The sequence below is a fragment of the Carcharodon carcharias genome, chromosome 5 (assembly GCF_017639515.1).
Source record: "Carcharodon carcharias isolate sCarCar2 chromosome 5, sCarCar2.pri, whole genome shotgun sequence".
In the NCBI taxonomy this organism is placed as follows: domain Eukaryota; kingdom Metazoa; phylum Chordata; class Chondrichthyes; order Lamniformes; family Lamnidae; genus Carcharodon; species Carcharodon carcharias.
Genome location: NC_054471.1, coordinates 51,891,029 through 51,904,529, shown reverse-complemented (window position 1 = coordinate 51,904,529; position 13,501 = coordinate 51,891,029). Strand labels below are relative to the sequence as shown.

Genomic DNA, 13,501 nt, shown 5'->3' with positions numbered 1-13,501 from the left:
ATCGGGCTATTTACACTGGCATTTCAAATATAACAAGCTGCTAAACTGATGGACAAGTCACGTTGTCCCAATGGGGAGCCTGTTCTTAAACGTGCAGCAAAGACACCTTTCAAACTACGCAATGCCCACGAGATCTGCACACACGGCGGTGTAAACATTTAATATACAAGTGTACAAACGAAATGTTTCATGTTCTCGCTATCTTTCACTGGAGCGACCCAATGCAGGTACGTGACGAGTTACTGAGATGCAGTGAAAGCGACCTGAGTTATTGCAACTGAGGTTCGCTACTAACAGGTATCGATATAAACCCTGATTCCTCCCCCCTTCCCCCACCGCCCCACCCCCCCCCGCCCCCCCCATATCCTCAGACCCGGTTTATTCCAAACTGCACCAAAAAAACAGAAAGCAATCGAGCTCACACCCCAGCATGCTGTTTGGTCGGATTGACAACACTCAAGTCAAACAGCTATTGCGAGGATTACATTTCTGTTCATAAATAAATACGGGCAGTATTAAGGCGGGCACAGTGACACCCGAGTTCATTCAGCCGCCAAGTCCCCATTTGGAAGCTTTCCCTAAAAATGAGGGAACTTTCACTTGTTTGCAGAACTTGCCATTGCTCCTGCCACTCGCCTTACCCTGCTATCTGGGAAAGCGGCCACTGACGGCTTTCTCTCTCGGAATGAATTTTATTTCAAAACTCGGCACTCGGGAGAGTTCGGAAGTTTGAGCTGGGAAAGGTGAGTATTTCAGAAAGTGGACCGGGTGTTGGGGGACACGGGTGAGGGTGAAGGTGGGGGGGGGGGGGCTTGTGAGTCAACAAGGACTTCTCTCAGTTGCTAGATTGGGTTGTTGTCTTTTTGTTCGGAATTTCGCTGTTACTCCAAGCGTTAGCTGACAGGTGCTGACTTTCTCCACCACCCCCACACCCAGCACTCCACCTCCCTCCCCCCCCACCTCCCGATCTGTCTCTTCGCACCTGATCCCAAGCCTCAGAGAGTGAAACCCAAGATCAGGCAAATCTCCCAATACTTGGCGAATGTAGATTTGAAGCCAACTCATGAAATATTCAAGATTCTCTCTCTCTCTCTCTCTCCTTCCCGAATGAAAAAGGTACGCTGATAGCAGCACGCACAACCTGCAATTCACCTCTCGTAACACCGGCCCCCAGACTAATCAATCACACACACACACACACACACACACAGAAAGGCAAACCTTCCAGCCCAGCTCACCTCCTACCCTGCAATACTCTACACGTCCGAGGTGGGTCCATTCTCAGTTAATATCATTTATATCTTGTCCCCAAGCTGCTCGGGCTAATTGAATCCAGATATCTCTGAAAGGGAATACAAAAAGAGACGCATTTATTTGATTTTGGTTTTAAAAGAAGCCACTGAAGAGTGAAAGGTCACCTCTCAGTAGTTGTAATTGCCGCTGGGAGACGTGCCAAGTGGTCTCTGTAATATTGGGAGCGGGTGAAATATTTGTAAGTGTGATTTTTTTTTAAAATAAAAACAATTTCTTGCTCATTACTCAAGATGAAGCAGCGCGCGTAGGTGTAGGAAACTAGCTTGCACAATGTTAGTTAAAGGGGAAAAAAACAGACCAACGTCGAATCTTTCTAAGAACATTTCGAAAGCGAAATGCAATCAACGGGGTGACGAGTTATCGAGTATAAAATACAGAGGCTTTCTTTTGAACAGAAAAGCGGTGTGTGAGAGCCGGCTGATCTTATAATATGGGAATTTCTGGGAACTGAGAGGAAGGCTGGCTTCCTCAATGAAGCCATAGAGAGTAAAAGTCCAGTGAATGGATCTGTGGGCCCGTTCTGTGGAAGGAAGAGAACCTTTCCGGCAACTGTGAACCGTTGACAAAGTATTTCAACTCCGACGGAAAAGGCAGTTCATGTGGAGTCGGTGCGCCGTTTAGCCTTAAGAGATCAGTGTCCCGGTACTCCCCCGAACTGTAAGATGAAGTTACCACACTTTCTGACTTAACTGGTGTTTTTTTCTCTCCCTCTCTCTGAAATGGGTAACGTTTCTATTCTGGAATTTAACACGGGATTAAAATTGATGGGCATTTTTAAAAAGAAAAGTTTCACCTTTCAGGCCCTACCCGAGAATCAATGGCGTGGAAATTCAGGAGTTCCCGATATATTGTCACTCTTTATAACCGTGTCTGTGTGTGTGAGAGAGAGAGAGACAGGGAGAGGTGGAGGATGGGTTAGTTTTCTCGGGATATACTGGATATATTATAAATCGAGCAGTACAGGTGCCTCAGATTTGGATATATTTTATTCTTAATATCATCCCCTCGGATGAGATTTTGCAAATGTCCCTTTAACTGAAAGCTCTCCACCGGTTTCTTTTATGCATGTGTACATCTCCATTTCAAATACATTTTTAAAAGCCTTTAGAATAAAACCTTGGGACAGAAATTCCCTCGAGCTGGTGTCTCCTGATTTCTCAGGTGCCTGAACCGCCCTTGTCCCGGCGGGAGCGGCAGAAGGAACTGAAGTATCGCTTTGCAGAAATCTGTTCTTCCAAGCGCGGGACTTGGTTACGATTCTTTATTCAGTGATGGAACCCACCCGGGATATTGTTCAATGGGGAAATCGATGATTGAGAGGGCGTAAACTGATCAGAGAGGAAGTAAGCCTATCCCAAGTGGATGCGATGCCCAGCATCACATGCAAGTTGCATTACTTTCCATTAATCTCTCCCGAGGAAAGTTCAATAAGCGTTTCTCAGGCACCCATACCTGCCTCGAGTGAGGCAGAAAGTGGCAAGGATTCCGCCCGTGAAGGTAATCCTAAAGTTAAAGTCAGGCCAAGTATAAACACGTTTAGTCTTAGGAGCCTGACTGGGGGCAGGAGAGGGGCCGAGTTCACAGGTCAAAGTCCCGAGGAAAAATCGGGGGCGAGAAGGTGGAAGTGAAAGTTGAATTCTCTACACTCTCCCACCCCCACCCCCACCCCCACCCACCCCCTCTCTTTTCGGGTGATTGTGTCCAAAGATGTTGGCGGAAATTGGCTGAGGGTCACGAGGAGGAGGGAGGGCTAACAAGTTACCCAGTGACCCTGCCCACGTTGAAAAGGAATTTCACCGTGAATGGCGGGGAGAATGAAGACAACTGCAGCAAAGCTGACAGAAGAGCAGCTCTCTGCAGGGAGCTTTCATCACGAGTGAAGTGCTCGGTGCCTTTCAGCCCATCTTGCAGAGTGGGAGTGGCCGGGTCAAGGGAGGTGACACAGGCTTATCATTAAACCGGGGCACAGGTAAAGTATTCAATCCCACTGAATGATCATAGCAGCAGGTCAGCCCAGCCCTGGCTCACACAGCACAACATGGAATCGAGTTTGAAATGTAGGGTTACGTGGAGGGAGGGGGGTTGGTGGGGGTGGGGAGCTGAGGTGGTCTTGTTTATTTTCCTAGGTAATGAGATTCATGCAAATCTTGTGCTTCGCAGGTCTGAATTAGAGGGGTCCCGAGCCTTGGTGACAGCAATCTCACTCGGCGGGGTTCACACGGCGCTCAAGCCTCCTGAGAGCTCAGGTAGGAAACCGCACGCAGCGCTTCCCACAAAAGCCAGTTTGCTGAGAAGATTGTTATTCAGTGCAGACTCTTGGAGGAGATGTGGCGAGTGTCCCGCACTGGGACCTGTATTGGAATTAGTAAAGCGCCAAAGGTTAAGTGACAAAAGAGGTCCAGCCGGTGGAACTTTATAACCATTGAAGGCGGTCACTGAGCCCCTCCTTTAACTGACCCTTTCCCCATTAGCAATATTTTCCCCTTCAAGTATTTCTTCCCAGTAATAAACGGGAGTAGCTGGTAGCTCCTTCAAAGAGCCGTCACAGGCAAGATGGGCCGAGTGGCTGCGCCGCTTCTATAGCTTTTGCAGACGAGAGACAATATGAAGGTGGTCACAGGGGTTCAGTTAGTTGAGGACCAAGATTAGACACAGATATAAGTTCTGCACCCCTCGTAAGTTGTCCGTGTGCGTTTCATAAAAAGCGTTTATTTTAGACCTGAATTTGTGGGCACACCTTTACAGATTGGTTTCAGAAATTGAAATCCCCGCTTTATAAATTCCCGGAGGTGAACGCTGGCTCCCTTACCTCGAATGAAAAGCTTCCATTGCATGGAGCAGTTTTAAGATGTGTGTGTGTGTGTGTGTATGTGGAGCGGTGGTTGGAGCGGGTGGGGGGGTGGGGGGGTGGAAATGCAGAAAATGCTCCGGCACTCCTGTATGAACCGAGGCCCCTGCACCTCAGTTTCAGGTTAACCTGCCCGCCCGTGCAACTCCAACATTTACTGCTGGCACTTCCGATTTGTTTTTTTTTCATCTTTACCGTTTTGCCATGGTCTTTTTTTTAAAAAAAGCGATCACAATAAGGAATGGAGGGATTTCTTTATCGGAGTTTGGTTGGAAATAGGAGAAAGGGAAGTGTTGTGGGGGGGGGGGAGGGGGTGTGGATCCGCCTCGGAGATCTGTTAACCTGAGAAAACTGACTCCAAACAGGGAAAATGACCAGGTCCCTTTTGATAAAGGTTGTCGCGGGGCTGAGCAATAACCATTCAGAGCAGCATACTTCTTGGGGAGTGAGTATAACCGAGCCAGCCTGGGACACGGGCCGAAGTTTCTTTGGCGTGGAGTACTTGAATAGTTATTTATTTTACATTCTTTAGGGCCACACGCGGATCCTTTGCCAGCACCGAGATCGGAGACACCGGTGAGGTGTCACCGGTAAGTGAAGAGGCTCCCTGGTTTAAAAAAAATGTTTGTGTGTCTTGAGTTGCGTCGCTTCAAGGGATTTGCATCAATCAGTTTTAACCATTGCAAGTTGGGGGCGAATCTGGATTATTCCTGTTGCTCTTATTCGAGGTCAGGCAGTCAGTAAGTCGAGAGAAAGAGATAGTGGCCTTTTGGTTTCCATTTCCCTCAGGTGGACAATGAGCAGGACACAACTTCTCCCAATTTCCAGCTGGTTTTCTCCCCCCTCCCCGAGTAAGGATCTTCACCAGCACCAGTACCTGGGCCCAGTGACTGTACCAGAAAATCTCTCCTGCACAGGCCCCACCATTGCTGAACTCAATCTTGCCCTCAGCCATTGCCCGCAGGCAGACACTTTCCAGCAGGAACACAAACAGAAAATACTGGAGCAACTCAACAGCAGACCTGTCAGCGTCGGTGGAGAGAGAAACAATACGGACTCGAAACGTTAACTCCCGTTTCCGTCTCCACCCAGCTGCTAGGCCTGCTGCTGCTGCTGAGTCTCTCCAGCATTTTCTGTTTTTAATTCAGATTTCCGGCATCCGCAGCAGTTTGCTTTATCTCAACTTTCAGCAGGAGGAAAGAAAGCTAATCAATTTTACTCCTCCCGAAGCCGAGGTGCTGAGGCCAACTAGAAGAGCCCTATTGGTGAGAGTTGCTCAACTCAGCGCACAGCAGGGACCCCTGGCCTGCATGGCTCAGTGCTGTAGCTGCAGGTTAACTGGAACATTCAAACCCGGTGAATTCCCCCCCCCCCCCCCCCCGCCCCTTCCGTTTGTTATTCTCTAGATAAAATTGGAGATGATTTCTTTGGTGGAGCTTGTGATACAGTGTAATCGTGAAGGAGAGACTTTCAGTTCTTTTTATACAGAATGAAAACTGTGCCTTCTGATAGGTCTCCCTGACAAATCCTGATTTTTCACCATTCTCCTGTCCCCACCACAATACATGATTTTGCGTTTGACAGAAATGCCTGTTTGAAGAGCCCATGAGAATGTGGAGCTGCACTCTGCATGTCAGCAAATTAGCCCTGGTTAACATCGTATTTATCTCCCACTCCTTGTGCAAAACTGGGCTTGGCAAAAAGACTGGCTAATATTTATTTGGAGATGAATTTACAGATTATCAAGGGAACCATTTTATTTAACATTCACCATGTATTGCTAAAGTTACAATATGGATATATGATGACATCGCTTCAACATTGCCTGGTTAATTGTTATAACAAACATTATGACTGTATATGCATATCTCCATAGACAACTTTTTTTTGTATGCTTCCCAAAGATGGCCTAGTAGATGTTCTGCTTTAGTTTCATCTTCTAGTCACTTTTCGCTAGTTCTTACATTAGTCTCCGCCAACTTTGTGAACAGTTCTGATCAGCTTTGAGCTATAGCAAGAGGCTTACACAACAATAAATCACATGACTAGTTCAGATGGAGCAGCCCTTCCAAGGGCTGTCTTTGCATTATTCCATTTCTGAATTGTGTGAAGAGCCCTGGCCGCAGCCATCCTTCTTGGTGGCCCATTCAAGTTCGTAGTCACCCTTTAGGTAAAGTAATACTTCCTTACATTTCTTAAACTTTCCCTTTATTTATTCTTCATAGGATGTGGGCATAGGATGTGGGCATCACTGACAAGGCCAGCATTTGTTGCCCATTCCTAATTGCCCTCAAACTGATTGGCTTGCTAGGCCATTTCAGAGGGCAGTTAAGAGTCCATCACATTGCTGTCACACGTAGGCTAGATCAGGTAAGGATGGCAGATTTCAATCTGCAAAGGACATTAATGAACCAGATGGGTTTTTATGACAATCAATGATAGTTTCATGGTTGCCATTACTAAGATTACTTTCAATTGCAGGTTTTCTTAATTGAATTTAAATTCCACCAGCTGCCATGGTGGGAAAAGCAAAATACTGCGGATGCTGGAAATCTGAAATAAAAATGTTCCCCCAGAGGATCAACCTGGGCCTCTGAATTACTAGTTCCATTACTTTACCTCTACACCACCATCTCTCCCCTTTGCCACCCAGAACCCATACTGCTTTGTCCTGCCTACCTTGCTGTATCTGAAAGTTTCAGGTACATGTCTGCTGCCCTAGCAAGTATCTTAAATCTTGTCCCAGAAATCTTCAAAAGAATGCTAACTGTACATACACTTTGTTTAGTTTACAGAGATAGGAGCCCCTTTCTCAACATTGAAAGAATGGGGGAGAGTGTTTACATTCTAGAGTGGATGAAATAAAAGGATTTTTCGCCAACACCCGATGCAGACATCAACTATTCCTGGGTTGGATGCAGCTATAAATTACTTTACTTGTTGTAGGAAAACCTGATATCACTAAAGGTGAATTATTTCTACAGCATCTTTGATCCACCCCTTATCCACTCATCATGGCTGTTTCCCTCAGTACAACCAGACTCTCTCCTGGCTTCACACCCCAACATGTGTTCTTCCTGCAGGTCCACTGGATTAGCCATCAGGAACAGTAACCCTGGGTGACTCTTCGCTGATCTCTGTTAGTTCAATTTTAGTCTTTTTTTGACCATGATCAGTGTGTTTAATTTTATACTGATTGTTTTAAAGTCAGTTTCTCTCTGGAGTATGTGTCAATGCTTTGATGATGTCAGAATATTGTCTCATTCTCTTGGTCAAATTAATCATTTCATGTCATGTTGTTTGTCAAGTAGCTGTGTATGTTTGGGACCCGTTCCTCAGTCCACTTCACCATGAATTTACGCGTCTTATTGTCTTCACATGTAACAAATCACATGTAACAAACCTGCCATCCCACATTACCCTGCCATCCCACATTACCCTGCCATAGCAATTAAGTCAATATGAGAGCTGTTTGATTTGTACCAAAATAGCCACATTGCTGCTGTGATCACATCGCTACCTAAAATCATTACAGTGCTCCCAACTGCACAATTGTAACATTTCCAGTCCCATGCTTGTGGTCTCATGGAGTGAGAGTGATCGGTGAACAGCAGCAAATTACAAATTCTGATCAGTTTCTTTTTTTGTGTGTGTGATCTTCTGTCATTGAGGCTTAATGTAAGACTGAACACAATCCTTGTCACTTGAGAATCATGATGGCTACTCTCATGGAGACAGAGCTTTAATCCAGTTGAGACTGGATTTGAACCCAGGTCTTACAGAAGGGACAACTGTCCTCGCCTACCAAGCCATTCCATTTTGTTATTTCCACTGATAGTCCACGTTTGGCAGCTTCACTCTAATTTGTTTGAAGCAGGGAAATTATTGGTAAATTTGCACATTTATTTTAATTGTCACGTTGATCATTTACATTTAAGCACTATTTAACTGTCAGTGGCCATAGAAACATTTTCCTGTAATTTTAGTCAGGTCGGAAGTGGTTGCCCATTTTCTTCTTCAGTTATCTAATTTATTAAATTGATGGAATGCAGAATATCAGTTGTGCCAAAACATGCACTCCATCTGTCCCCTAGTGCTTCGGAGAGGAAACAGTGAAATTCTGGCACTTTTTCACTTATTGAGCAGCAGAATAGTTTCTCATCACAGGCATAACATTGTAATTGCTGCAAGGTTGCATTGAGCTGTGCGGTTTGGCAATGCACTACAAAAACTTGTTACTGGCATCAGTCCACCTTATCACATTCCAGTTGTACGCAATAAATTAATTAGGGTGCCGCTCATAGTGCTAATTGTTTCTAGCTAATGAAGTCAAAATCCCATTGGGCTTTGTTGGAAGTTGTGTGCTACATGTTTTGACAGGCCCTTAACAACTGTTGAATTTTTTTACTCAGTGGAAGATACTTTCCTTCATTCATTGGCAGTGCTGTGGTTTTCTCTTTTCTGATGGCAGAGGTGGGGGTTGCACGAATTATATAGATCATTTTATTTTCAGCCCTCTAGGCTTGCCAAGTCAAACACAATGTTAAATATTTACGACCTTCTGTGTTACTGATACCTTTCCCCATTGTAAAGAAACAGATACTGTTGCTGGCAACTGTTCCTGAACTGGCATGTTCGCCTCTCTCTCTTTCACCCTTGCCGGTTGCCCTTTCTGCCGTGTTAAGTTAGATAAACATTTGCTTCTCAGTAATTACGGCTGAGGCAACTCCTCCTTGCCATGCACTGTGCAGCCGTCTGTGGATTACCACACATGCTGTGCCTGCCTGTTTGACACACGCACAGCGGGGAAAGCCTGCAGTTTCTCTGCTGACCAAAGGGCAAGGGGATCGCTCAAGATGAAGCGGGCAGGGTCACCCAGGCTTATTTTGGGCGAATCTTCTACATGTCTGTATAAGGCGAGCAAAAAAAACACACCTTCTCCTTCATGATCCAGGTGGTTGTAAGGGGATCAGAGAGACTTAAACTTTTTACAGAGCGACTCTGGCATTGCTTCAAATATGCAAGGAATTTTAGTGGTGGTGATTTGTAGAAAGCTCTGACCTGTTGGTTGCGTGAATTGTTTTCAGGGCTTTCCTCAAAGGCATCTTTACTCTCCTATTGTAATCTTGCATGAATGCAATATTTCATAAGGCTCGGAATTTTCCTTTGCAGTTGTTTCTCAGTCAAATATCACAAGTGTCGTCTTACAAGCTGCTCAATGCACTGATCACAGCTCTCAGGCTGTTCCAAATTGTTTCACATCCAATTAATTACTCCTGGGTGTTGATAGGTATACAGAGCAATTGAAAGTGAATCATAGCTTATGAATGACAGAGGAGGCTAGTTTCAGTGACTAGTATTGAGATTTCTTCCTTTGATTTCAAGCTTTTTTAAAATAACATCTAAGCTAAGCATTCATTCTTTTCTATCTGTTTCTTCGATGACCTAGGCATTGCTATACGGACCAGAAGGTGTCACTTTTGTCTTTGTGTATGCATTGACTAATCTAGTCTCACCCTGGGCAGAAATTAGGGTGCTATAATTCTTCTCAATATATATGTGGATTAGCAAGGGGATAAATCAGCTAGAGTTCCCATTCCTGATACTATCCAGGGGCCCCTGTTGGAACGTGCCTGTGTGAGGAGAGGATTACACTCAGCTGTGAAGCCCACCAACAAAACTCCTGCCAACACTCTTCATTGAAACTCACATGCATAGAATGATCATTTAGATGAAGTACTGGAGGACAGAATTGTAACCCAGCATGAGTCGACGCCTTCAGAAAAAGGGCAGAGACACGTGAAGGAGGTGGTACAGGGGGTTAGGGGTGGGGTTGATGGGGTGAATCTTGCTTGTCATGCTGAGATTTTCTGTCACGATAATAAGCCTGTTGTTAATTGACACTTGAGTGTGTGATTAGATTTCAACATTTCTTTATGTATTCTTAGGTATGTTGCTATGTAATGTCAGGCTCTGGGTCCTCACTCAATCCAAGAACATAGGAATATACTAGGATAAAACAGACCAAGGCCCATCTAGTTCATCATACACCATCTTGGTAGCTGCGTAACACAACAGTAATGGAATCGTTGACTAATCATAGCAAGCAATCTATATCAATTGGTCCACAAAAGACTCAGACGTCACCTGTGGAAAAATTTGTAAACCACAGATTCCAATCAGCTGCTCCTCCCAGGCATGCTACACCAACCATATGTCATGTCTTAAATTACTCATCTGTTGTATCTCAAAATATTATTTTTTCAAAGAAATCTAACAAAGTGTGCATGACCTGAGATGGTGTGTGTCAGTGTTGATTTCTTGGTGCATTTATTTAGCATTTTTAACGTTGAAAAATACCCTGAGTTGGAGGACTTTGTGGATGAGTGAGAAATGCCTGCTAGAAGAGGTGGGTTTGACTGAAGGGTTGTTAGAAGAGATGGGTGTTCTGGCTCATCTTAAAGTAAAGAGACACATGGAGGTACAGGGTTTCTTTCAGTGAGCCAAGGTGACAAAAAGCTTTGCTATCAACAGTGGGAGAAGATGGTGAGATGCATCGATGCCCAGAGGATTGAAAGGCACAGCAAAATACATAGGGCTGGAGAAGATTGCTGACATAGGATGGGGGGGCAAGCCCTGGGTGGATTTGAAGATGAGGATTTTAAATTCAAGTCAAGAGGGAACAATGATGGGATTTTGCTATTTGTGTACTTCAGAGGCTATTAAGATTGAAATACATTGAAACAAGGGTTTTTGAGGCAGTGGGGTTGGGATAGCTTGAAGGTGGGCTATATTGCAAGTGGGAAATTAAGCAGCTTTTGGCAGTGGCTTTGAGATTCCACTTGAAGAACAGAGAGTTTAGGGTTTGTATAATCTGATTCGGCCTGAGTGAGCAACCACGGAGTAGGGTGGAGCAAATGGCAAATCGGTGGAACTTTTGTTGAGGTGGTAAAATGCCTTCTTGATATTTAACTAGGGTAAATCCTGGCTGATCTTTGCTTGACAAACTGCATTTTCCAGCAGGAGTCACTGGATTCAATTGGAATAAGGAATCCCAGTTGTTTTTTCCTTTCCACCTTGTAGTCACAAGACACTTGGACCACTCATGGACCTGACATGGTTGAGATCAGTTAGCTCCAGCATTAAACCCAAAGCTTTGCTCATCTCTATGGCTCAGTTACTCTCTGGGCAGTGCTTTTTCAATTGAGTCATCAACTGAGTGATGTAAACAGTTTGGTTAATTGTTCACTTGAAAAGGGAAGATTTGGAAAGAGCAGGGGAGTGGGACTAATTGGAAACACATGGAGATATGGGGTTTCTTTCAGTGAGCCAAGGTGACACTAGCTCTTTCAAAGAACCAGCACAGGCACAATGGGCCAAGTGGCCTCCTGCATTATTGCATGATTCTATCAGTAAGATCTCAAGCATTTTCTTCATTTTGAGGGGTTTCTATTCATAGTCTGACATCTATATTTAAGTTACTTATTATAGCAAGGGGAGGTGGTGGCATAGTATATTTTCTCTGGGCTAGTAATCCAGAGACCCAGGTTAATGCTCTGGGACATGTGTTTGAATCCTACCACGGCAGATGGTGAAACTTGAATTCAGTTAAAAACAAATCTGGAATTAAGTCTAATCATGACCTTGAAACCATTGTTGATTGTTGTAAAAACCCATCTGGTTCACTAATGTCCTTTAGGGAAGGAAATCTGCTGTCCTTACCTAGTCTGGCCTACGTGTGATTCCAAATCCCCAGCAATGTGGTTAATTCTGAAATGGCCCAGCAATTAGGGATGGGCAATAAATGATGGCCCAGCCAGCGATGCCTCCATCCTGTGAACAAATATAAAAAAATAGTGGCTGTAGCTTGTTTCACCACACAGTATACCCTCTTACTTTACAAGTGTTGTTAATCAATCATGAGCCAGGCTCCAGCATTGGTAGTAATGAACTGTTAATGTTTTGGTTTGTTTAAGGATCATTTCGGACTGGAGGCAACTGGAGGTTGGCCAAGTTACATCCAGAATAACACCCTGCAATGAGGTAGGAAAGAATGAGTTACATGTGACCCACAGATTGCAGTCAATAGCCTTGTTTTTTTAAGTAATTGACCAGCTAACATGATTTTGCTGTTGCTTCGCTGGGAGAAGTACTTCATATTCCTTTGTTAGGTGGGGATGGGAAGGTGAGAAAAATCTTAAGATCTTAGGGTCTTTATGTACACAATATATAATGCAAAGCATTCCTGGAAACATATTCCCCTTGAGTGAACTGACAACAAATTGACAGGCCTTGTTAGTGTTTTGTGGGTATGTGTGTTTTTTTATTAAATTAACCAAAGCATTTCTTATGTAGTAACTTCAGTTTTACTGGAACTGTTGTACTATTGAAATCTGATGACTTTCCAAAATGTTGACCCAGATTTTAGTAAATTGTTTACCAGGAATTCATTGACTTGTTTAAGTATAGGAAATGATCCTATATTTAGTCTATGCTGTTATTTTTCATTTCCTATGCATCAAAATGAAGGATCTTTGGTGAAGACTTGGAACTTATGAGTCATTGCCCTGTTGTAACATTAGGGACAGAGGTAGGCCATTTAGCCCCACCAGGCTGTTCAATCAGAGCAGGCATGATCTTTAGCCCAACTTAATTTTCTTGCCTTTGTTCCTTGTCCCTCAATGCCCATTGGCTCGCCCAGGTATGTGAGGGTAAAATTTGCCTTGGTTGTTTTTATCCCCAGCAAATTCCTCTCTTCCCCTGTCAGCCTGACTATTTTCAAGTTTCCCCCCTGGTCTTTGCCTAAGATGCCAGTATTTACATGGGAGGTTTGTCAACGAGTATCAGGATGCTATTCCACCACAGGAAGTATTATGTCTAAGCCCATTCCAGTCCTGGCCCTTCAAGTGATTATTGGGCTGAAATCCAGAGCAGGAATTCTGGCCTAACATTCCATCTCTAACCCAGTGCTTATATCACCTTCAAGCCTGAGACAAGGCAATTCACTTGCTACCTTTCAGCTCTGAGCTCGATGACCAACATTGGCTCCTGGTCAAGCAACATCTTGATTTTAAAATGTTCAGTCTGGTTTTCAAATCCCTCCCTGGTCTTGACCCTCCCTACGTCTGTAACCTCCTCCAGCCCCACAACTCTGGGTTATCTGCACTCCTCTAATTCAGGCCTGTTATGCACTCGTTATATTTGCTCCACCATTGGTGGCCGTTCCCTCAGTTGCCTAGGCCCCAAGCTCAGGAATCCCCTCCCTGCACCTCTCTGTTACTTTACCTCACATTTTTCCTTTAAGATACTCCTTAATACCTAGCTCTTTGGCCAATATTT

The 13,501-nt window shown here is 44.5% G+C and overlaps 1 protein-coding gene across 12 annotated transcripts in view; it reads left to right on the top strand.

Moving 5' to 3' along the window:
• Positions 1–694: 694 nt before the first annotated feature.
• Positions 695–13,501, top strand: part of prdm1a (PR domain containing 1a, with ZNF domain) — a 93,074-nt gene continuing 80,267 nt past the window's right edge. For 2 of the 12 annotated variants that reach the window (XM_041188836.1, XM_041188821.1), the window contains exons 1-4: positions 1,727–1,971; positions 3,475–3,560; positions 4,695–4,752; positions 12,139–12,205. The gene's annotated coding sequence lies outside the window, so the exon portion shown is untranslated. Of the gene's footprint in view, positions 744–1,726; positions 1,972–2,765; positions 2,812–3,307; positions 3,372–3,474; positions 3,561–4,694; positions 4,753–6,950; positions 7,130–12,138; positions 12,206–13,501 lie in introns of those variants that run through there. The other 10 variants (XM_041188825.1, XM_041188827.1, XM_041188830.1 and 7 more) reach the window with 10 other exon arrangements.